This window comes from Neofelis nebulosa, chromosome 3 (assembly GCF_028018385.1).
Source record: "Neofelis nebulosa isolate mNeoNeb1 chromosome 3, mNeoNeb1.pri, whole genome shotgun sequence".
Classification (NCBI taxonomy): Eukaryota; Metazoa; Chordata; class Mammalia; order Carnivora; family Felidae; genus Neofelis; species Neofelis nebulosa.
In genome coordinates this window covers 18524535-18547968 of record NC_080784.1, presented here as the reverse complement: position 1 = coordinate 18547968, position 23434 = coordinate 18524535, and the positions used below count along the sequence as shown (strand labels likewise).

The following is a 23434-nucleotide window of genomic DNA, read 5'->3' as shown; positions in this document are numbered from 1 at the left end:
AAAAAAGAGGACAAAAGTAGATATCTGTTGGCTTTCTTGTCTAGCCAGCTTTATGGAGTAGGAAACCAATGAGACACGCTTATTTAATAAGTAAATGTGGCCAATCAAGCATTCCCTAACTCTGAGCCAATGAGGTTAGTAATCCATCTACTTGTCGGAGAACAGAGAAAGTAGTGGATAGAGGGGCAGGAACCTTACCTCATCCCTTGAAGAACCATGGAGTGTTGGAGAATTCAGGTCCATTCTCTGTCACTAACTGTATGACACTCTGCAAAGACAGATGAAAGGGCCAGCCCCCCTGCGAGAGACCCAGGCACAGCCCAAATGTTACATGTCTTTTCTGCAACAGCTAAAGGCAGTAACAGGAAACTCCAGACAAGGACTCCCAGCCATCTCAGGAGACTCCCCAACAATGAAACACCAGGGCAATGATCTAGAGTTGGAATTCTTTGCTCTGTGTGTAGAAGTTCTACTAAATATAACAACTTCAACAGCATTTCCTGGTGCCATCTGCTAGATTGCATGTTCTTTGAAAGGAGGTTTTATTCCCTTTTTTTTCACATTTTTTCCAGCTTTATTAAGGTATAACGGACACAATTACAAGATATTTAAAGTGCGCACTGAGATGATTTGATGTACGAGTACTTTGTGAAAGGATTTCCTCCTTCTAGGAATTATCTATCACTTCCTATATTTATCTCTTTTTTAAATTATTTTTTGAGAGGAGAACATTTAAGTTCTATTCTTTTAGCACGTTTCACGTCTACAATACAATGTTACCAACTCTAGTTACTTAAGGTTTACTCTGGGTCTTCAGCAAGTGCCTGATTGCAGCTTTCAGTAAACAATCAGTCGTTGTTGAATGATTGTGTCGTGCATGCGATCTTCATAATACCTCATTTCTACTTTCTTCTCCACGCGTCTGAACCTCTACCTCCTACCTCACATGTCGTGTTTTCATAACACTAAACTGCTTGCAGTTATTGAGAAATGCTATGCTGTATCCTTTGATACGGTTTCTTCTGATCCTAGATCTACCTGGATAACCTTTTATGCTCCCCTTCCTTCTGAGCCTGGATGATTTATTAGACCTTAACTCTGGCATCCTCCTTCCAGGAAACCCTCCTGAAAATCTAGGCTATGCTAAATCTGCCTGCACTGAGCTCCATTACATTCTGGGTTCCCTCTGTAGTAACGCCTTCAGTGTTATATTGAAATGATCTGGTGTGGGCCGACTCCACAGCCCCCTATGTTCACACACCTATGTTCACATTCCTTTAGGGGAAGACCCATATTTTATTCCACATTGAATCCCATCTCCAGGTAAGGTGACTAACAGATAAATGCTTCTTGGATGAACCGATTTTTAAACTTTATCCTTCAAATAACAGAGATTTCAAGGGTATTAAACATTAAAGTGACATGGTCAATTCTGTGCTTTTAAATAACCACTTAGCAGCTTTGTGGAGGTTGGATTGTAACAGAGCCTACTAAAGCCTAATAAGAAGATGAGACTGTACTACCAAGCAAGCAAGAGATGCTGAACAAGGGCGGTGGCCAGTCTTTTTAAGAATCAGTAGGGGGTGGGGGAAATCAGGAGAAGCTGGTAAAATGGCACAAACTTTCAGCTCTAGGATGAATATGTTAGATCTGAGGATCTAATATATCACCTGATTACTACAGTTGGTACCACTGCATTGTACAGTTGAAATTCACGAAGACACCAGAGCCTCAATATTCTCACCCAAACCAAAAGGGCGTGGGATAAATATGGGGGGTGACGAATGCATTAAATAACTCATGGGGGGATTATCCTTTCACAGTGTAAATCAGATCATCACACTGTCGTTTAAAACGTCTTACAATTTTGTTTGTTAATTATGTCTCATTAAAGCTGAAAAAAAAGATCAGTAAGACAGGAAGGCCACGCTGAAATGGTTCTAACAGGGAGGTTGAACCCAAATCAGAGAGGAATCTTAAGATGGCAAAGTTTTCTGATCGATGAACTGAGTGGGCAGTAGAACCATCTACAACAAGCAAAATGATGTATGATGAGGCCATTAGTGTGGTGCAATTCAGTATGCATAAACTTTGAGTTGTGTCAACCTCCCCTCTAAGTGAAAGAATGTTCTAGTTTGTTCGTTCCTATTCCTGCATGAGCTAATGTTGATTTTACTTATTTGTGCGTTCTGGAATACTTACCAATAGTATGAAATGAGAATTTAAGTATTTTTTATTTTTTCTACCTGTATTCCTTTAGTCTTTCATATTCATTCTATGTAATTTGGAAAGCAACCAATATAGGAGAGAATATTTTTTTATATATTTTACTGTCTTAAAAGATACTATGCTCTCTTAGTAATCAATTTTGCACATTTACTTCAATTGTGGGTATTGATTTATAAATTTTATGAACCCTTATCTCAATATCTACATAATTCCACATAATTTTTAATTGCTTCAGATGCCATCATATAATTGAGCTTCATTCCATGACTAGATAATGGTTATTGAGAAAATCAGAATAAAAAACAAATATAAAATTCAAAACATTATGCTAATGTAATATGTTTTTTTCCTGTGCAGAAACTTGGATATACACCAAAGGGAAAAAAATCTAATAAAACATTTTATTTAAAGTGGAAGAAAAACTCTTAAATATTATCAGGATGATTGAAATTCTGGTCCATATTAGACCTATTCTATTTACCATTAGAATCAAATTTTGAAAGGGGTAGTTTATGAATATGAAATTTCAAGCTATAATCCATGAAGATTTCCTGAGTCTGCTGATATATGGAAATATAGTAATGAATAAGAGGATAGGACTTGAATTCAGAAATGCTTGCTCAAATATTTCCATTCTGGGGGCACCTGGTTAAGCATCCAACCCTTGATTTTGGCTCAGGTCATGATCTCACAGTTCATGAGTTCAAGCCCCATGTTAGGCTCTGTGCTGATAGCAAGGAGCCTGCTTGGGATATTCATTCTCATTCTCTCTCTCTCTCTCTCTCTCTCTCTCTCTCTCTCTCTCTCTCTCTCTCAAAATAAGCAAACATTAAAAAAAATTTCTCTCTGACAAGTTTCTTAACCTTTCTGAGCTTCATTTTCTCCAACTGTAAAATGAGAAGAAAAGTTGAATCAGTTAAGACTTCATAGGATGAGGGTTTTAGAAATGCAATTCAAATTAGTGTTAGGTGCAAAAAAGGAATTTACGATCATGAGTTATTGAAAAGTGCTAAAGATGGTAAGTGCTAACTGACTCAAATGGCATCCATGTGCTCAAACAATAGCTCTTCCTCTGTTTCTTTACACCATTCATGACTATTTTCCCTAGGTTAGCTTCATTCCCAGTCAGTAGCCAGGTCTTATGAACATGGTTACAAAGTGGCTAGCTCATTTTTTTTTTTTTTGGTACTATGAGCTATAACATCCCATAAAATTCCAGAACTGTCAGAGAAAAATATAGCAACTTCCTACTCTTAAATTCCTAGAAACAATTAGTCATGCTTTGATCATGCTTTTGATCAATTAGCCTGAGCTAATTGTGGTTTCCAGGGAGGAGGACTTTGTCCAGGTCATGGGTCCAAAGGGTCCAGCCTTTGGTCCAGGAAAGCAAGATCAATTCCACCCGATCACAGGGTTTCAGCAGAATTACTGCAGAATAAGGAAGGGATGCTCTCTCAAGGAGGGGATAATTGGAAAAAAAACCACTTTCCATTATAATACATAAGGTAAATTAGATGATATAAAGAGAAACAAAAGACATAAGCAAACTCAATAGATGTGGATTTTTATTAATTATTGGAATAAAATGTTAATATAATCATGGACTAGCCTTAGTTTCTGCCTACAGACAAGAAGTCTATTTATTCCTGACCAATTCTTGGGCCTTTATTTTACAGGTTAAAGATAAAGATGAAAGATGTATTGTTGGAGAATTAAGGAGAAGAAATAGGGCTCATGTATTATACAGATATTTATTGAGTTCCTACGTTGTGTGAGACAGTTCTAGGTCCTGGTGAAACTAAACATATGAGGCCCCACTCTTGTGTACTTGTGCAAACAAAATCATTTCAGACATGATCAGAAGTTCCTAGAAAAGTAATACAGAATAATGATGTTAAAAATTACCTGGGAATGAATTCTATTAGATTGGGTGATCTGAAGAGGCCTTGGCAAAAAGGAGATAAAACAATGATGTGAAACAGTCAGTACCTATTAGCTGGAATGTAGTGGATGAGAGGCAGAAAAATTGAGGTGAGTGGAGAGAGAATAGGGTGCGTGTAGGTTATGATGAAGGATTTCAACTTTATTAATTTGAATCTAAAGGCAGTTGAAGCCCCGGGAAGATGTTGAATAGGAACAAAATGTGATCTGCTTCAGGTTGCTAAGAAATCATGCTTTTGTTTTTTTAATGATTACTTATGGAAAATTTTTGCATCCCATGCTGTGATGAAAGTGACATGGAATATGAAGATCACAGTAGAGGTTAAAAGAAAAATGGATCAATACCAGGTATATTTTGGAGATAAAGTTGACAAAACTCAGCATGGGGTTAGATATGGAAACTGAAGCTAATTGAAGTGCCAACATTAGTTTCTAGGTTTTAGTCTTGAGCAACTGGGTGGATGGAAAGATAAGAGCAGAAATAAATTAGGTGATAAAACCAACAAGAGTTTTCTTTGGGCTCTGCTAAATTTGGGTTCCCTGTTAGAGAAGGAGGTGATGATGTCAAATAGGTGATCACATGATTCTGGAGAGGTTGGGCTGAAAATATAGATGTGAAAGTCATGAACATATAGACGGTATTAAAACCTTAATATTAGATGAGATATCCTAGGGGAGAGGTTTGGATCCTGATATGTACAGGGCATAGCACCAAACTCTGAGATCCACATATTAAGGTGCTGAGCACAGAAGGAAAAGACAGTGTAGACACTGAAATACATAGGTATCAGTGAAGTAAGAAAAAGAAAGCCATGAAATTGTGATGCTTTGGAGAACTTTTTAAAGAAAGGAGTGATGAATGATGTCACATATTTCTGAGAGAGAAAATTCAGCAGTGTTAGAGAATTGACCATTGGCTTGCATATCATGAAGGTCACTGGTGACCTGAACAAGAGTAGTTTCGGCAGATTGGTGGTAATGGAAGCCCGAATGGAGTGGGTTGTGAAGACAGTGTGGATGGAGACGAGGGGAACTAGGACAGTAGTTGTAGGGAGATACGGGTCTGTATGCCCAGAGAAGGGTTTTCTTAAGCCAGGAAATACTAAAGCAAGTGGATGGTAATAATCCAGAAGAGAATGTAACACTGAAATGCAAAACACAAAACAAAACAAAGACAAGGAGAATTATTTGCAGGATAAAATCCTCAAAGTGGAAAAAGATGAGATTCAGGACACTGGTGAAGGACCTGCCTTTGATGGGAGCTGGAGTCCTTCATCCACTATCACAGGAGAGAAGGGAAGGTGGGACATGTGGATAAAGATAGAAATGTTTCGACGGATTTAATGGTGGGAAAAAAAGTTGCCTTCCGAGAACTTCTGTTTTCTCAACTAATATGTGAAAATGTCATTCACTGAAATCTTAATGAGGGGATATTAGAGGTAGCAGAGAAAGAGGAAAAGTCATAAAACTGTTCTTTCAAAGAGTGAACAAGGAAGCTGTACAAGGGAAGGTGCTGGGATTAGGGGCAGGTGGACTGTCAGGTGGCATCATGGTCATGGATCTAGACAGAGCTCAGGAAGTCGGTGTAAGATAGTTGGGTTTAACCCAAGTCTGGGATTTTGCTGGTAAAAACAATGTTGCCAAGGAGTAACAAGGAAGTCAAGGCTGTTTTCAAGGGATTAATTAGATTTATAGTCCATGTAAATTAAAACATGAAAGGAGAAAAGGTAGACACGGTGAGGATTATGGATGATTTACAAAGTGGTGGAGTCAATGAAAACCGAAACCTGTTGGCATGAAAGGAAATAGTAGGTTCTGAAGAACTAAGGAGGAGAAGATTAGAGTCGATGTGGGCTGGATTTGGTGAGTTTGGAGAGAGGAAGAAAAGTCTAAGTGACAGCACTATATGTGAGATTGGGGAAAACAATGATAAATAAGGATTTTAGGAGGGCTTGTCTATCATGAGGAAGGAAAGGAAATCTTCCTTGACATTTTTTTTGAGGCACCTCTTCAAAGATTTACAACTGCTTTACAGGTGTGTTTTGGAGTGGGATTGGCTTTTCTTTGAACATGACCCTGCTCTGAGAGTATGCCTGTCTGAACTACACAGGGGATTCTCACTCTTTATAATTGTCAGATCTTCGTCCTATCTCCATAGCAGCGCAGGTGATCTTTTAGAAGAGAGGTCAGCAAACTATTCTGTACATGAAGTTTCACTGGAACCCAGCCATATTCATTCATTTATGTGTCACCCATGGCTACTTTCACACCACAGCTGCAGAACTGAGCAGTGACAGTGGTGCCCACGTGAGAGAGTCCACTAAACCTGAAATATCTACTGTCTAGTTCTCACAGAAAATATGAGCCTATCTCTGAGAATAGATATGCATAGATCAAATCATGTGGCTCCCTCCAGTGAGTTCCAGTAAAACCCAAATTTGTTGGCCGAGCTGTCTCTCCATACTCACCCCCCTCCTCCAACTCTCCCTCCCAGCCAGCTTATGAATCCACAGTTCCATAGCTGCCTTCTGTGCCTCAACCACAACAAGTGCCTTTCTGCCACTGTGCCTCTGCCATAACTGGTTTCTGGGGCCAAGAACTCTCCCATCCTGGATCCTGGTGTGGCTGTCTCTTCTCACCATTCAAACTTCAACCTCTCTGTCCCCTCCCAACAGAGAGAGATCTCTGGCACTGCATGTGATACTTTCCTTCAGAGTACTTACAACTGTTGCATACTTACTTGTTTGTTTGTATATTTTCTGCTTCTCTCCATGAGAATGTAGGTTCTGTTAGGATGGGGCCCGTGTTTGTTTTGTTTTTTCACTGCTTGTAAGCCCCCATAGAACCTAGAGCCTGGCACAGAGGAGGTAGTCATCAATACTGGTTAAATGAAAGAAAGCAAGAATAAAAATAATAAAGTGCTAAGCACTTCAGAATACAGTAGTATGTATCTTTTTTTCATAATACTGCTTCATCTTCTAAGGAGTTTGTCCTGACTGCCTTAACTTGGGGCTTCATATATTGTACACAGGCTTTGGAACCACCCTGAATTATAGCTCTGCCCATTCCCAGATGTCTGATCTTTGATAAAGTACTGAACCTATTTCAGTCTCTCCATTTGGAAAATATAAATAATATAGTAGCAATCCCAGAGCACTGTGAGAATTAAACAAATTTATGCATCCTAGGGCTTCAAAGTAAACCCTTTAACTAAGGGCTTATGGTGACCCCTGAACAAGTAAGTGATGGCTGTTTTCATCACTTTCTTCTCTTTCTTCTCCTTCTCCTTTTCCTTCTTCTCCTTCTCTTTCTCCCTCTTCTCCTCCCCCTCCCCATCCTCCTCTCCCTTTTCCTCCTCCCCTCCCCCTCCTTCCCCTCTCCTTTTCCTACTCCCTTCCCCCTCCTCCTCCCCCTCCTCCATCTTTCTTTCTTTCTTTCTTTCTTTCTTTCTTTCTTTCTTTCTTTCTTTCTTTCTTTCTTTCTTTCTTTCTTTCTTTCTTTCTTTCATTCATATTTTTTCCCCGCCTCCTCCTCCCCCTCCTCCTCCTCCTTCATCACCATCATCATCATCATCATCATCATCATCATCATCAACAATATCCCCAGACTGACCATCTACTGCCAGGAAGTCATTGTCACATAAGAATGTGGAAGCGTCTTCCATGTCAAACTTCACATCATAAGGCTGAAGTGGGGTTTGCTCCGAGAAGGCACAGTGGTGCGTGATTATGATTTTCAGTCTTACCTGAGTGCTAAGAAGGATAACTTCAGCAGGATTCGGGCATGCCATTTTACTTACTTTCATCTTAAGTTCTTCATTTGTAAAATAGATTATTTCTGAGGTTTTTCCAGTTTTAAAAGTTTATGATTCTTTTGTAACCACAAATCCCCAATGTAATACAAACAGAGGAAAAGGCTAAAAATTAATTTCTTACATAATTTTCAACAACTTCTAACTTTTTAAAAGGTGTAAAACATGACACAGTTTTTATTTTCATCCCGATTTATATTATCAACATTTTTGAGTGTCACAAATTTTTTTTCCTGTAAATGAAGTGCAATCCTCCTCTGTTTCATGAATTGGGAAAAGGATGTTAAATTACTTTTCCAAGGTTGTTATAAAATTTATTTAAGAAGACCTGGGATTTAAAAAAAAAAAGGCTGCTTATTCCAAGTTTCTTGTCAGTTCCCTGAGTTAGCTTTCATTCTCTCTGGCACCCACAGAACAGTTAACTTGGTAACACGCTCCTTTCAAAAAGTGTAATCCTGAATGAAATAACAATACATGACTCCGAAGAGGTTTCAAAGTACCAAGTATACTTTCTGGATTATAAACTCCTGGAAGAATTTACTTCGTATAGACCACAAAATATATTCAAGTTAGCTAATAAAGAGCCAAAAGTTTTGTTTTTTTTTTTCACACCAGGAATTAAGTATCAAGGGGGAATTATAAAATGTAACCATTGCAGAAACCTCTTACTTTGCATTCAATGGCTGTGGCTCCTTCCTGTGCAATTCATCATGTAGATAACAGTTTAAAGGGCTGTAAACACTTGTCCTAAGATAATTATTCTAGATTTTTTGGTTTTATTTTCCCATTTAGATTTCAATTAGCATCAAGAGAACAGACATTTGAAAACAGCTAGCAAGAGATCATTTTCATATGCCATAAATCACATATATAAAAGTAGCATTTATCAAACATATTTGTGCTGTTAAAAGAAACTGCATCTAAAGAACAAAAAACTTAACTTTTGTCAGTTTCTTTTCAATTGCTAAAGAAAGGACTAAGAATAACAGATTAGATACAAATAGAGATGTAGGTAGCCGATAGATGAATTTGCCTCACGGCATAACTATGTGATCATGATGATAAGGTGGATTATTTTTATGAGCTTTACTCTCTTTTAATGAATATGAAAATATTAATGTTACAAATCCAGTGAGGTGTATTAGTACCATTTCCTGGCTCTTGGTAATTTTTGTCCCTTTGAAACTTGGAGGAGGAGTGGAGAAAATAGTAAATCCTCCTTGAAATGTACATATCACTCATGTGCCTGAGATGCCAATAGTCTTAAGGCCCAGGTAACTTATAGGAGTGTCATACTTGGTGTGACAACTGTCCACCTGAATGGAATCTCTATATCATTTATTTTTTTGGAAAATCAAATGAAATCAATTTAAAACAAAACAAAAGCTATACTTTCCAATCTTGCAGCCATAATGTATCAAAGGGACATTTTCTTAGAAGAAAAGAAAAATCAATAGGCATATATTCTGCAGTATGTGAATCACAAAGCCCTGTATTTCCACAGTTTAACACCATCTCTCAATGTCCTACAATGGGTGTTTGTCATTGTCACAGTCAGGAGGCTCTTCAAATAGAGACATATTCCAGAATCCTCCAGGAGATAGATTTCAATAGCACTTTGAGCAATTTATGCAACCAGTTTCCCCACTTAGCTGGGAAAGAAGCCATCAACAGAGGGTCGCTAAAGGGGCTTCTGGGTCTTTGGTGGCCTAATTGACTTTCACTTTGCACTACTGGAGAGTAAATAATGTCCTCACAAATGTCCTACCTGTTTTCATTCCTCTCTCCTCTCTTCTTTGTCTTTTCTTTTCCTCCCTATCTTTGTAGTTCCCTTGCTTCTTACACTTACTCCTCGAACTCCCCAACCCACCTTTCTTGTTTGCAGTAGAAGATAAGAGGATATGATTTAGAAGTGGAAAATATGAATAGGCAGGCATATCACTCAGATACTTTTCTTTTCTCCAACTTCTGACTGGATCATCTCTTTGAGGGTGTAATACATTCAGCGGAAGTTGTATGGTGATGCACAGTGTTAATAGGAACATTTTTGCTCCAATCAAGTTCCGATCACGGTTTGGGGAATTTGTAAAATAAGGCTTATCTCCTGTTTGTTACTTTCCTAGAGAAAATCCACAGTTTACCTAACATGGTAAGATCAGAACTAAAAACACCAAATTATAGCTTTTGTATATAAGCTCTGTGAGCTAATACGTGAAGGCAAAAATTTGAGTTAGGCTCCATATTGGAATATAAAAATCCAAGGGAAGAGAGATCACAAGACAATACATTAGGAGCATAGGAAGAATATATTTTATTTGATAAATTTTACTTTCTGTTTTTGTATATGTTTAATGCACTTATTACACATGGAGGAATAAAATGTATAAATATATGTATAAATCGACATTGTGCAATTGAAGCTTTGGAAGACCACAGAATAAGAGTGGTCTTCTGCACCTACAAGTTATTTTTAGCCATATTAAATAAATCCTCTGATAATTTTCTCTTTTTAAGACTTTTGAACAGTAAATGGGAATTTGGGGTAAGCTTAGGCTCTTTACAGTCTTGTTATCATTAATACTTGTCCTTAATCAGTCTCCCTTCCAAAGCTATAGCTAGATCCCTATGTGTGATCATTGGTCATAGTGAGGTTAATAATAACTGAGTGCAAATGGCATTTTCATTTGTTTTAATCTAAGTTTATATCATTCTTCTCAGAGCTGGTTACCCCTGTGAGTGGCCACAACCTACTCGTCCTCACTACCTGAATTTCTGAATAATACTCATCTGGGAATCCAGGGATGACCCTCTCAAGGTATGAAGCAAGAACTGTATGGGGAAAATAGACTAAAGCATAAGGGTCTGTTTTACCTTTGTGTCAACAGGAAGACTGATACATATTTTTGTCTTAATTTCTTAATAAGATGAAAGATTTGGATTTTCAAAATTCTCTTCATATAAAGAATTACCACTGATTTCAAAACAATTTCTGCAATCACCATTATAATTCTTGGTAGAGCAGACAAAAAAATCTTAGCACAATAAATGCAATACCAAAGGGCAGTATTAGGAGAGAATATTACATATAACTAATACCAGGAAAATAGAAACTGTCAGCCAATGATGGGCAAGTTGAAAATATTAGTTTAACACCGCCACTTACTAGCTATGAGACCTGGGGTGAACTTCTTAACCACATTTTTCTCATTTGAAAAACTTGAATAATTATTACCTATTAGCAGGAGGTAGATAAAAGCCTAAAATATATGTCACAATCGATAAAGTGTCGCTGCATTATTATTATGTTGGCAATGTAGGATTTGACCAAAATGACAAGTCTTTATCTAGCTTGTTTGATTGGAGTGTAGATATATACTCCAATGTAGGCCCAGTTTTAACTCAAATATTTCACATACTCTACTTGGGCAGAAAGTGTCCATTGATACTAATATCAGAAGAATTTTTGGTGTGTACAGAAATAGTTTCCATGGAATCTGCCAAGTCTAGGGGAGATAGAGGTATATGAACTTGAATATCTCATATTCCCTGACCACCTAAAGGTACGAAGGCTATGCAGCCTCACATGACAAGGGTAACTGAGAAGGAATGCTTAAGAGATGACCAAATTTAAGCCAATTCAGGATGTGCACCAGAATGTGCTGTTTTGTCACAATGATTGTGGGCTTCAGAATTAGACCTAAGTGTGAATACCAGCTTACCCACCTGGAATGCCAGGAAAGTACTCATGTCAACAGGCCCCACACCATTTCAAAGCGATAATGGGAAGACCCAAGGAGATGATATCATTGAAGAAGGCTTAACACCTTCTTCAGTGCTGTTTAACACTGGTTAGTTTTTCCTTCTTTCCTATAGAAATGTTTGGGTACTACCGTGCAAGTTCATAAATAGCACACTTCAGAAGAGTGAGGTGAAAATACAGATTGTGAAAATAAGCAAGTGTGCCTGGGGGATATGCCCATTTAGCAAAAAAACTCCTCGATAATTAGGGAGGAAATTAAAATTCCATATTTAGCTCACAGACATTAAAGAAAGATAAAGGTAGTATTGAGCAACCCTCAAAATGTGTCGTCTTTTCCTCATTTCCTACTCAAACTAATTACCAAGGACAACAGAGCCATTTTGTTAATTCACACTAATGATGAGGAGCCTCACTGTAAATTACCAAATATCCTAGATTAGTTACTAAATAAGTAAGTCCCATAAAAAATAAAACACAGCAGTGCCGAGATAGAGAAGGCAATATGTTCATTCTGTAATTGCAGCTGAATGTTAATTATTTTGGGTAATACTTTATTCCACATATGTGAATGTTCTTCAGTACATTTGAGGTAATATCAGTTGGTCTCACCATTTCCATATCTAACTGGGATCATTATCTAAATACTGAACAAGTCAACTAAGAAATTTGGATAATGAGTGATTCAATTCACATATGCCACATTCATATTCTAAAATGGTTTTCATTATAGTTTTATTTTTCTTGTAAGTTTTGATTATTCCTTGAACACTAGAGTGCCACAATTACCAGTGGGTAAGGCCACGTGAGTTCAACAAGCTACAAAGCAGCCATGACATTATTAATTGGTTCTTGTAGACTGTGTTTTCAGTCAATCAATAATGGTTACAATAGCTGAGGCAGTCATGCGCTAATCTGCTGTGTCTATTAAAATGGCTGCAGTGAGTAGTTCAGCTGTCCTCAGACTGTTCAGGTTTATGTGAAAAGACATTTACTCTCCAGCAGTCCAAGGGTGGTTCAGAGAGGGTAGTTGGAAATGGAAGTCAAGTGTGTGCAAGAGAGCAAACCGTTATTCTAGAACTCAGAGCACTCTAACACACCTAACAAGGTTATAGTAGAAACACTTTATCCGTGTCTGATCCACTAACATGAACTTATTTGATAACAAATAACATGTTCTTGAAGAGAGGGTCCAAAAGTTAACTTATATCTCACAGTACAACTAAATAAGAAAAGACTTACAAATCTCCCTCCATAAATCCCCATGATTTCATGTTCCCTTTGGTCATATTGAGGAAAAGACAGAGCAGAAAAGATTTGCTCTTCTAATAGGCTACATAAACAGAAAGCCTATCAATTATATCAAGGAGATAGGTATGACAGAAAAAGTAATAGTTGCAGAAAATTATAGGGGTATAAGGAAAAGAGAAGTAGATTTAATAAAATCTTCTAATTGAAAAAATTATTACCTAGTTTTGTATAGCACATGAAATATGCTGTTCCTGTTATAAGGTTCCTGTTTTAAGGTCATCTGGTTTTGAAGAAAGTAAAACTTGACCTTCTGAGGGTATATATACTACTAGAGAGTGAAGGTAAGCAGATACTATCCATTTCTGAACACCTTATGTAGTTATTTCCCACTTCAAGATAAAATGGGCAGTTCCAAGGAGAGAAATGCATAACATCTGACACTATGGGGCCTGGAAAGCTTTGGTAGCCCTCCATAGTCCTCTTGTATTTCACAGACAAGATAACATGCCATAACTAGTTGGCATTGACCACAAGAGCTGAAAAAGGGTGGACTGCTCTTGCTTTTTCCTACATGAACAACTTCCTATTGCAGTGACTTGTCTATATTGAGTACTGGAAAAGCGTCAGATATTGTACTTACTTTTTGTAGAAGGACCTTGATCCTACCCTCTGCCCTATTGATTTATTTTTAATGTATGGACCTCTTTCAAAATTGCATCACAAATTATCTTTACTTTTGGTTCTTGGCTCCAATTACAACCCTGAAGTTTATGCTCTCCAATTCTTATTAAGAATAGAGCTAGGGGGCGCCTGGGTGGCTCAGGCAGTTAAGTGTCTGACTTCGGCTCAGGTGATGATCTTACAGTTCATGGGTTCCAGCCCCGTGTCAGGCTCTGTGCTGACAGCTCGGAGCCTGGAGCCTGCTTTGGATTCTGTGTCTCCCTCTCTCTCTGCCCCTCCCCAACTCGTGCTCTGTCTCTCTCACACAAGAATAAATAAACATTAAAAAATAGGGGCGCCTGGGTGGCGCAGTCGGTTAAGCGTCCGGCTTCAGCCAGGTCACGATCTCGCGGTCCGTGAGTTCGAGCCCCGCGTCAGGCTCTGGGCTGATGGCTCGGAGCCTGGAGCCTGTTTCCGATTCTGTGTCTCCCTCTCTCTCTGCCCCTCCCCCGTTCATGCTCTGTCTCTCTCTGTCCCAAAAATAAATTAAAAACGTTGAAAAAAAAAATTAAAAAAAAAAAAAAAATTAAAAAAAAATATAGAGAGCCTTAATTCATCCATACATCTGGATGTTCTAATTTTATTCTAAGGTCAAGCCTGACCATCAGAATCATGTGTTAATACTCTTTTTGTAGCCTCTCATAAAAGCACTCATAAAGCTTCAGTATTCTGTCATTGACAAATATTGAGAGATGGTAGCTATTGAGAGTGGACCTGTGGATCATTATTTATTCAGTGTAGTGATAATGTTAAAGACATAACCTAGTCTATTACCAGAGATCACCTTAAAAAGAAGAGATATTTCCTACTGGTCCTTTTAGCTTCTGGCTCCCAAATGAAGAAACGCTATGATTCTCCTAAGCAATTAAAGTTTATTTATGATCTGAACAGTGTGTTACATGTAAACCATGTCCCTCTTTGCTTTGACTCTCCATTAACTTAGAGACAGGATCTTGGCTTCTAGCAGTTGTGTATCCACCAGCTAACACAAATATATACATTTTGATGTATTTATTTTATTCCCAACTGTATTAGTTAGCTATTGCTGCATAACAAATTACCCAAAATGTTAGTGTTTAAAAGCAACAAACATTTATTTTCTCACAATTTCTGTGGATACAGCTTTGCTGGGTGCCTCTGCCCCAGGACCTCATAGTTTGTGATCAGATTTTGGCCTGGGCTGTATTCTCATCTGAAAGCTTGTCAAAAGGAAGATCTTCTTCCAAACTCACTCACATGATTGCTGACAGGATTCAGCGCATCACAGTTTGCTGGATTATATTCCATAGTTGCTGGATTGTGTTCCATAGTTTCTGACTGTTGGTCAGAGGCCCCCCCCCCCCCTTAGTACCTTGCCAAAGGGCCCTTTTCATAGGACGGCTCACTGCATGGCAGTCTGAGCAAGCAATTGAGAAAGCAATAGAGAGGGAATAGAATGTAAGTCAATGTCTTTTTGTAACCTGATCTTGGAAGTGATGTTCCATCACTGCTGGGGTATTCTTTTTTTTTTTTTTGTCTTATCAATGGTTACCTTTCTTTTTTTTTTTTTTTTTAATATATGAAATTTATTGTCAAATTGGTTTCCATACAACACCCAGTGCTCATCCCAAAAGGTGCCCTCCTCAGTACCCATCACCCACCCTCCCCTCCCTCCCACCCCCCATCAACCCTCAGTTTGTTCTCAGTTTTTAACAGTCTCTTATGCTTTGGCTCTCTCCCACTCTAACCTCTTTTTTTTTTTTCTTCCCCTCCCCCATGGGTTTCTGTTAAGTTTCTCAGGATCCACATAAGAGTGAAACCATATGGTATTCTGTTTATTTGATGGAGGTCGCTAGGTCTAGCTTATATTCTAGGGAAGAGAACTGTACAGAAGCATGAATACCAAAAGGTGAGGGATTTGGGACCATTTTAGAAGCTATCTTTTTACTTTCTTATACATAGTTCACCTTTGCCTAAGTCTTCAGTTACTTTTATTCTTTGTGTTACACATACTTCCATTACTTTACTTAAAATGCATACATATCATATGATAACATATGGTGTGTATTTTATCAATGTATATTGTATGAGATGTACACCCTTTGTCATTCACTTTAACAACCACAATAATTAGTTTATTAATCTATCTGCTATGGGTATAGATCTGTTTTGAGGACTAGGAATACAATAATTTACCAAAAAAAAGAAGAAAAAAGTCTTGCCTTTAAGAGCAGTTATGGGGATCCAGCTTAGTATACAATATTCTAACCGAAGAACATTTTTTTAAAGATAATTCCTCTTTATATATTTAGGGTAAACCCAATCTTGTCTTGGTATATTCTCTTTCCAAATATATATTGGATTTGATTTTCTAGTTTTTTAAATCTCTATTATTTTTAGGATTTTTACATATATTTTAAATAGTAAAATTGATGTGTAGTATCCTTTTACATGCCTTATTTGGCTTTTGATATAAGGATTATACTTCTCTTGTGGAGTAAGTTAGATATTCCCTCTTTTCTGACCATTAGAAAGAGTTTGTTAAATTAAAAAAAAAGATAGTCTGCATTTTGAACATTTGGTAAAATTCATCTGTAAAACTCCTGGCTCTGCTATTTTATTTCAGTATTTTTATTTTTATTTTTATTTTTATTTAGCTGTTTTATTTGAAGATTTACAGACTAACTTCTCTAATACCTACAGGATTACTTGAGCTTTTAACCATCTTGAAATAATGTCTGCATGTATATATATTCTCCCTTACATTTTTTCTGTTTCATCTCAGATTCCAAAATTATAGGAACGTAGTTATTGGTAGTGTTCTCATTATCTTTTTAGTTTCTATTTGTAGTGTGGGCCCCTTTTCATTCATAATATTATGTATTTGTATCTTCTTTTGATGAAAATTGTCAGATTCATCTATTTTGTGGGATTTTTATTTTCATGTATTCCAATTCTGGAATTCTTGGATCCCTCATCTGATTTCCATGTCTCCACAATTCTAGTCTCTGGGCTGTGAATTCCAGGGCCCTGCAAGGCTCCAAATCTCCCTTTCTCCCTGGGTTTTGATTCCCTGATTAGTTTTGAATGAGATACTCCCTGCTATTATAGTATGGTTCCCTACATAGAATATACCAGCCTCTCTTTATATGAGAAGAAGATTTGGATATCACGTGATTTAAAATGGGGGAATCTTGGGGTTCCTGGGTGGCTCAGTTAGCTAAGTGTCCAGCTCTTGGTTTGGGCTCAGGTCATAGTCTCACAGTTTGTGAGGTCGAGTCATTTGTTGGTCTCCAGGCTGACAGTGTGGAGCCTGCTCAGGATTTTCTCTCTCTCTCTCTCTCTCTCTCTCTCTCTCTCTCTCTCTGTCCCTCCCTTTCCCCCACCCTCAATAAATAAATATTTAGAAAAAATAAAGTAGCTGAATCTTTAGTGTATCCTAGTTATGATTTCTTAAGCCAATTCTGTCTCAGTCAGAAAATCTACTCTCAGAATGGAACAAAGCACGTCTCTGTGTCCTGGGAGGTATTCCCCATCTCTTCTTGATTCCTCTGCACCTTGGGCCCTAACCCTGCCTCTGGTGCTTTAGATTCTGGGTGGTACCATCCCCTGTACCTAGTAGTGGTCAGACGTTCGGTGCGTCTCCCTTGCCTTTATCCACTTAGCCAGTATCCAGGCCTGGCCATCCCTGACATTGTCCACCTTAAAAATAATCCACCTTATTTGCTTTTCTGCCCTTAACTATTTGGGTCTTCAAGAGAAAGGGAAAATGTCTAGCCACTGCAAATGGATGCCTGGAAAGAGTTCTTCTGACCAAAAATAAAAACCTGAAGCTGAACCTTAGGGATTGATTATACTTTATCCCTTTGTGTCAATTAGCTTTGAAAGATTTAGCAGCTATGATGCCTCCACTTAAAACTCAGTTGAATCTCTACAAAAAGAAAAAAAAGACCTCTTAAATTAAACTATCTTTTGAACTTTTATTAAATATTTTTTAAAGTTCATTTATTTATTTTGAGAGAGAGAGAGAGAGAGAGAAAGAGGGAGAACAAGTGGGGTAGGGGCAGAGAGAGAGAATCCCAAGCAGGCTCTGCACGGCCAGCACAGAGTCCGATGGGGACTCGAAATCTGGGCTCGAGCTCATGAACCATGAGGTCATGGCCTGAGCCAAAATCAAGAGTTGGATGTTTTACTGAGCCACCCAGGTGCCCCTTTATTAAATATATTTTAAACTGATTTTTCTTTCTACATTATCTACTTTCTGTGTAATCCATAACAATGTCTCTCACTCACATCAAAGAAATACGTGCCTAGTAGTGGATAAGCTGCTCTGGGTCTCTGTTTGCCCAGTATTCACTTACAATTTTCTAATGCCTGCACTTCATCTTGATATGGCTTGGTACCCATGTGACAACAAAAGTCAGGCTGTTTATTTCCTTGCCCTTGATGTTATTTTGCCCAATGCTGAAAATGAACCTAAAAATAAAAATTCACTAACAAAAGTGACTATGATGGTTTATTCTGTAATTTTTCCATTTTTCTTATTTTATAAATTGGCAGAGAATCTCATCAGTCAAAGCTTAGGGAAGAAAATTCTCCACTTCTTTTAAACTGTTTAATAAGGGCTGTGTAATTTTTAATCTTATAGATGGGGATCAGTGCTATAAGGAATAAGCAGATACTCTCCCTGAAGGAAATTGATATCAAATGAACCTCAAGAGTCATCTTTGGTTTGGTATTAATCATTGCTTAATTATCCCCTTCTTTGGTGCTCTTGGAATTTTTCAGAGACGGGACCACAATGCCAGAAAACATAGAAAGTGTCCTTTGTTCCTTGAATTAAGGGCTCTTCCGCTGTCTGTCTCTCCCGCTCATTTGTTACATCTAACAATCTGGAAGTGAATGTGCTTAATAGGCTTTGTCTGAGAAGAGCTTCATTTCTTTTTTGTGAAGGAAGCTATAGCCTTGGAATTGTCTCCTCATGCACTCCACCTTTTGACAGCACTGAGCCTTTATTTATGAAAGAAGTTTAATTAATGCCCTTGGATAAACTGTTAACCTTTGAAATGGTTTCCTGATGCATGGAGGCCCTTTCTCTTCTGCCAGGAATTGATTTTGGAAATGGCCCTGCCTCCTCGTGACTTATGATTCAGAGAGAGGAAGAGACCATGCAAAGTGCAACAAGGCGGGGATGAGAGCCCCGTGAGGTGTAGTGATGAAGGGTTTGCATCAGTATGTGTAAAATATAGATCATTGAAAATGTGTGGAATCAACTTCAAAGAAAGATGATGGTTTTACAAAGAGACTGTAATATCGTGCCATTGAAACAAACTGTAACACTGAAAATATAAGGCAGTTTTCTGCCTTGTAAAGCAAGGTTCTCAAATTTCGAGTAAAATCCTAAGAATTTTTTTTTTTTAAGAATGGCATAGATGATGGATAGACAGAAAGGGAAAGGAAAGACACAACTTTCAGCCTAGTAAATTTTATTGTATTTTCCTGGCACGTCGCCCAGAGACATTTGCAAAGAAAGAGATGCCAGAGTTATTCTTTAGAGGGTTAACTCATATTAATGTAGTTATTGTTCACTGTACACACAGATGTTTTTTAATTAAGTGCTATTTTAGGAAAGTAATTTCTCCAAAGCAGAAGCAATATTTGGGGGCAAAGTGCGTGAGAAGTGTTGCAGAAGTTTCCTCGTATTTGTGGTAATCTAGCCGAATAGTAACTCCTGGTAAAATTAAATTACTGTGGCCCCGCGTCCATTTCCCCGGTAGTACAGTCAGTGGAGACTTCACAGTTTTGTCATTCCAATTATGCCCTTCAGAAGAATACCATATTGGTTTGTTTGCACAGAAATTACAGAAAATACAATCTGCCACTGAGGAAAATAAATAAAACTATGTTCTCAGTTATGTTATTGCCACTTCAGTTTTAGACCCTCTCTTATAAAACCTATTTGTTTTCTGTACTAGGGATACAGATTGCTTATTAAATTAACAAGGGCCAAGCAATAAAGATCTGAGTAGAATAACAATTCGGACCCCACTGGACTATAAAATAATTCCATTTTTCTCAATCAAATTGTGAGTGTTAAGCTGCCTGTCGCCTGATTGCGCACCACCACCACCTCACCTTTCCCCTACAGTCCTGGAATTTTCCAATTAGGAGATAGGCTTGTGCTTGAGGCTATGTTATCTACACTCTTAGTCTTAGCCAGCATAGTACATTCTGTGGAGCATGCTTAGAACAGGCTAGAAGTGAAAGAACATTCTTTTGACCAGGCCAGTGCCTCCCAGCCATGTCACTGCTCACTGATCAGGAGCCACAGCAGAGCCCCCCGCTAATCCTGCCCCTCCTCCATGGTAAGGACCACTCTACCTGCTGCTTTCCTGGCACGTGTTCTCGGGGCAGGTGTGTGCAGCTGAGTGCCACCTGAGAGATGTAGGCTGGCCTTGGGTAGGTCGTAGAAGAAGAAAGAAAAGGCAGGATAAGTCATGAGTCATGAGGTCCTCCAAAGTGAGATGAGATAAAGAATGTCCAGGCTCTGGAGTTTTTCTGACTTGGTGACGGGAACCAATTTCCTGGAGGCATCTTCTCGTTTTAAAGTTCCTTCTGCCTTGTATCACCAGTGTTCAGGATCTTGGGATGACAGAGTGTCATACAGTCCAATTTCTGTTTTGCTCATGGGAAAAATTAAGGACCAGTGAGCAAAAGTAATTTTCCCAATGGTGCACAGCTTCTTAAGAAACAGCCCAGTCCCTGCAAGCATCTGATTCTCCAAATTCTTAACCTGAAGTTTTTACTAGTGTGTAAAGGGAAATACAATTTTGATGTGTAACTAAACTGAAAGAGCCAGAAATGTAATCTTATTCTCTGCTTGGTAAGAGATGGTGATAGAAAGCGTTTGCTTCTGTCCAGCTTTTATTAAGCATTGAAAAAGGGTGTCACCATTGCTGTCATCTCTAATAACCCTGCTGCTTCCCTAGAGTTTTTAGGAGATTGGGAGGGCCGGAGGAATCTAAGTATTTTCTCTTCCCTGAATTCAACAATAAGACCAGGATTAAGTTCTCTATGATCTAAATTCCATTATCATTATTCATTGACCTACCATGAAAAGTATTCATGAAAAGTATTCGAAGAGACAAGAAACATCATGTTCTGCCATCTCTGAACATTGTCTAACACTGGACTTCTGGACCAATTTTCATAATCTGTCTTCCCATCGTCACTGTGAATTCTCAAGATCCGTGGTTCTTGAACTTCAGAGCACGTCAGATTGCTAATCCCCATTGCCAGAGCTTCTGATTCAGTCGTAGGTCTGGAGTAGAGCCCATGAATGCGCATTTGTTTTTTTTATTATTTAAATTCCAGTTAGTTAACATATAGTATAGTATTGGTTTCAGAAGTAGCATTTAGTGGTTCATCACTTACATATAACACCCAGTGCTCATCCCAACAAGTGCCCTCCTTAATGCCCATCACCCATTTAGCCCATCCCCCCACATACCTCCTCTCCAGCAACCCTCAGTTTGTTCTCTGTATTTAAGAGTCTCTTATGGTTTGCCTCCCTTTCTGTTCTAATTTTATTTTTCCTTCCCTTTCCCTATGTTCAACTGTTGCGTTTCTTAAGTTCCACAGAAGAGTGAAATCATATGATATTTGTCTTTCTCTGTCTGACTTATTTCGATTAGCCTAATACACTCTAGTTCCATCCACATTGTTGCAAATGGCAAGATTGCATTCTTTTGGATTACCAAGTAATATTCCGTTGTATACAAATACCACTTCCTCTTTATCCATTCATCCGTCGATGGACATTTGGGCTCTTCCAATACTTTGGCTATTGTTGACAGGGCTGCTATAAACACTGGGGTGCATGTGCCCCTTCGAATCAGCATCTTTATGTCCTTTGGATAAATACCTATTAGTTCGGTTGCTGGGCCGTAGGATATCTCTATTTTTAATTTTTTGATGAACTTCCTTACTGTTCTCCAGAGTGGCTGCACCAGTTTGCATTCCCACCAACAGTGTAACAACCTCTCTGCATCCTCACCAACATCTGTTGTTTCCCGAGTTGTTAATTTTAGCCCCATGAATGTGCATGTGTAGCAGCCTCACATACGATGCTGCTGCTGCTGATCAGGGCACAACACTTGAAGAACCACCACAATAAAGAAACGTGAACGTAAATTATAATAAAAATATTGAGAATCAGTTTTCGTACACAGACTATAGGTCACTGAAGCACACGTATTAAATTAATAATACTTTATTATTAAGAAGAGAGAAGGAGATTGAAGTTGATTGTAGAGGAAAAAGATTTTATTTGTATTGGTCAAATGTGGTCAAAAGAGAATAGATTAATATAATATTTGTGCAATTGAAAATAAATTATGTTTTTAAAATAGAAATAATATTTACTTTATGGTAAACAGATTATTAAGTTTTTCCAATTTTGTGAGATCAATACCCTAATTTCTGTTTTTCTAGAAAATCATCCACCCTCACCCCCTCAGGAGGCTGGGTGCTCTTTTGTGGATCATTTGAACAGAATCTCTGGATGTGGGGGACACAAAACACAGTAGAGAATTGGGGTGAACAAAATAAAGTAGGGGAAAAAAAGGAAATGCAAATGGAGGATTATGGAATTCTCACCTCTTTTCTCTGGACTTACTTCAGAATGCTTGCACACAAGTTGGTCCTCCTGCACCCTGTTCACCCTGCATTGCCTGTCATAGGAGATGGATAAGGACTTCTCAGCAGATTCCTCTCCGAAAGGCCTCTAGATACTGATGTTTGGACATACCTAGTGAAAAGCTAAATTGACCTGTGCTCTAGTGGTGCCAATAACTGACAAGTCCTCTCCTCCTAAACAGAGCTTCTTGGGGTGCCCGGGTGGCTCATTCGGTGAAGCGTCCAACTCTTGGTTTCAGCTCAGGTCATGATCTCACAGTTCATGGATTCAAGCCCCTCACTGACACTGCAGAGCCTGCTTGGGATTCTCTCTCTCTCTCTCTCTCTCTCTCTCTCTCTCTCTCTTTCTGCCCCTCCCCTGCTCTCTCTTTCTCAAAATAAATTAATTAATTAAAAAAAAAACAGAGCTAATCAACAATTTTTTCAAGCCTTGCTCTTAGAAAATAAGTTTAGGGGAGCCTCGGTGGCTCAGTTGGTTGAGCGTCTGACTTCAGCTCAGGTCATGATCTCGCAGTTCACGGGTTCGAGCCCCGCATCGGGCTGTGTGCTGACAGCTCAGAACCTGAGCCTGCTTCAGATTCTGTGTCTCCCTCTCTCTCTGCCCCTCCCCTGCTGGCACTGTTTCTCTCTCAAAAATAAATAAACATTAAAAATTTAAAAAAATAAGTTTATGGACAAAAATCACAAGACATTGAAAGAAAATGCAGAATTTGAGAGATATAAAAGCAAAACAAATAACAAATATACAGACACAGAGACACATGTACACACACAAAAGGGAAATAAATCCTGTAATCCGTATCCTCAAAGAGATTAGAGAAGACAGTGCTTCCACTAAATTATAAAATCCACTACTTTTAAAGAGGCATAATTAGAGATCAAAAAATAGTGCTTGAAAGTTGATACATAAAAATTAATAAGTAGAAAAGTTCAGAAGCTAAAGAACAGAATAGTTCTAAGAATATGTAATAACAGTGATAAAAAAATTGAGAAAGAATATAGGATATTAGAGATTTAATCTGAAAAACAGTCATTCCAGAGACAGAAAA

General features: G+C 38.3%; 2 long non-coding RNA genes across 3 annotated transcripts in view; one reads left to right on the top strand and one right to left on the bottom strand.

Moving 5' to 3' along the window:
* LOC131506431 (uncharacterized) overlaps window positions 1–23434 on the top strand; it is a 203183-nt gene that overhangs the window by 127057 nt on the left and 52692 nt on the right. For both annotated transcript variants that reach the window (XR_009258934.1, XR_009258933.1), the window contains exon 3: window positions 10700–10796. This is a non-coding gene — a long non-coding RNA (uncharacterized LOC131506431). The remainder of the gene's footprint in view (window positions 1–10699; window positions 10797–23434) is intronic.
* Window positions 1–23434, bottom strand: part of LOC131506430 (uncharacterized) — a 62002-nt gene that overhangs the window by 1053 nt on the left and 37515 nt on the right. The window contains exon 2 of the long non-coding RNA XR_009258932.1: window positions 199–298. This is a non-coding gene — a long non-coding RNA (uncharacterized LOC131506430). The remainder of the gene's footprint in view (window positions 1–198; window positions 299–23434) is intronic.